Source organism: Apium graveolens, chromosome 2 (genome assembly GCF_009905375.1).
Source record: "Apium graveolens cultivar Ventura chromosome 2, ASM990537v1, whole genome shotgun sequence".
NCBI lineage: Eukaryota > Viridiplantae > Streptophyta > Magnoliopsida > Apiales > Apiaceae > Apium > Apium graveolens.
In genome coordinates, this window is record NC_133648.1 from 110,539,125 (window position 1) to 110,541,591 (window position 2,467).

Sequence of the window (2,467 nt, forward strand, 5' to 3'; positions counted from 1 at the left end):
ATAACCCGAAACTCTTCCGAGAACTCCTTCCTAACCTAATTGCAATATTCCAAGCATTTTCCATGTTTCGACTTTTTCGATCCGTAGTACGGTTTGTCCTGTGCGGGGTCGGGCGCAACATTTTCGATACATTATTCGTTTCGATAAATCAATAAAACTCGTATTTTTGATAAACGGGATCTTTTTATTAAACAATCACAATTTTCACCTCGTAATACGTGTAACCAGGCGCTGAGACCAAGTCCGCAGTACAAATTGTACTTATTTGGATAATTATCCCGAAAACCAGTACCGTTTGGATCAGTTTTTATAAATAAATGTACCGTTTTATATCCGGAATGATCCAACGGGATACTAATTTTCCGTAATTATAAATACCCTCTACCGTATTTTATTTCGTACCAGAAATCATTTGCAAACAATATTTACAGAATTTTTACAGAGAACATACTATAATTATAAACTGTTCTTCGTAATCAAACACAAATTCAAAGGCATTATCGATATCCGATTTTGGCGTACATATACTCAAAACGAAGCTACTGAAATCTAGAATCCAAATCTTTCATCAATTTCAACCCAGAAATATCAGGTGATTTTCTTTAATTATTTATATTCGAATTTCTTGATAATTAAATTATGAATTTTTTGTTCGAGAGATTGTTTGTATGATTTGATGATTGTATGTTGTAGAGCTTGTTTTCCTAATCATTTTGGTATATTATACTCTTAATTTGGAGTTCAATAACATGTTTAATTTTGGGTTTGATTCTCGAATTATTAAAATTAGGGTTTGAATGTTCTTGGTTGTTCTTGATTGAATTTGGGGATTTCTTATTTCGGAATAGATAGATGATGTGGTATAGTGGGTTGTGTTCCTCATGGAATTTGCAATCGATTCGTATAAGTCTTGCAAATCGACAAAGCCTATAGAGGAGTGAGTTGTGATTTAAAGTTCTCGCCGGATTTCTCTAGAACTCGCCGGTGGCGTGTTTTTTTTTCAATCGTTCTGATCAATTTCGGGTGCGGTTGCAGATTGTGATTATCTAATTGAGCTGCATGTTGTTTATTCTTGAATTCTGGAGCGTTTTACGGCCATTCGAGGCTTCTTCCTCATTTCCGAGGAGCTCGGTGTCACCGGCAATGGCAACGCCGGCGACCTGGTGAAGAAGGTGGTCAAACTACAGTTTGCCCCCTGTAGTTTGATCAACCTTATAGTTTAATCCTTGTATTTTTATAAGTTTTTAAGAATTAGATTTCTGTTTACAAAACTTTTAGAATTAGGATTTCTGTTTTAAATATTTTCAAGACAAGATTTTTTTTTAAAATGATTTTTGAAAATAGTTTTAATTATTTTAAAATTTTAAAAATCATTTATTTTAATTCCAGAAATTATTTTTAATTCAAAAATAAATCTGAATTAATTAGTTGATTAATTGGTCAATTAATTCAAAAATTAATTGATTAATTGATTTCATTAATTATTAATTGATTCTAATTAATTATTTAATTAGATTTAATTATTTAAAAATGATTTAAAAATCTCAAAAAATAGTTTCGAGCTTTAAAATATTATTTTAAATTGTTTTCAAGGCTCGATAATTATTATAAAATTGTTTTGAATCCAGATTTGGCCAACCGAACCCTGTTTATTACTTTAAAAATTGATCCAACGATCCGTTTAATTCTGAAAAATATTTTAAAAATCATTTTGAATACCCAAAAGCATGTTTATAACCCGAGACTTCTTTATAAATGATATGTCATTGATTATTTGACGTGTTATGTGCCAGATGTGACTTGTTAGTTGATTGTCGGTCTATATGTTTGGTGTTTACTTGTTTATAACATAACTTTCAATCCGTTAATCGGATTTGGGTGAAACGAAGGGTAGATAGAAGTGTATGTCAAATAGAATCGTATGAGTTAAATATTGATAGATACTTATGATGCCTAGCAGAGTAAGCAAGGCGTAGGAAAGGGAAGCAGGTGACTAGAAAATGGAATCGACATGTAGAAAATACAACAAGTGATCAGAAAATAAAATCGAGGCATAGGAAAAGTAGACGAGTGGTTGTTGAAGAGAGTCATCTGACGAATACAAGTGAAATTGGAATCGATTGTGATAAGGTAAGTACTTCTAAATCTTTTTCGAGATATAATGCAAATATTTCTAGACTTTCTCGTAACATATTATTAAGTGGTCAAAATAGCTTTTTTTATGTTGAAAGTACTTTGAATCCTTCAGCCTTCAACCTGAGCCACATCATTTGATCTTTGAGCCGTAAGCCTTATTCTTTGTGAACCATTTCTTGTTGATTTCCAGATACTAAACCACGCAAATATGACACTACTCTCCAAATATACAACCACCAAACACCAAACACTGGAATAGAATTGTTTAAACATCTAGAAACTTTTATACTCAACCATAGCTTGTGACATCAAAGAACTAAACCTTGTAAAC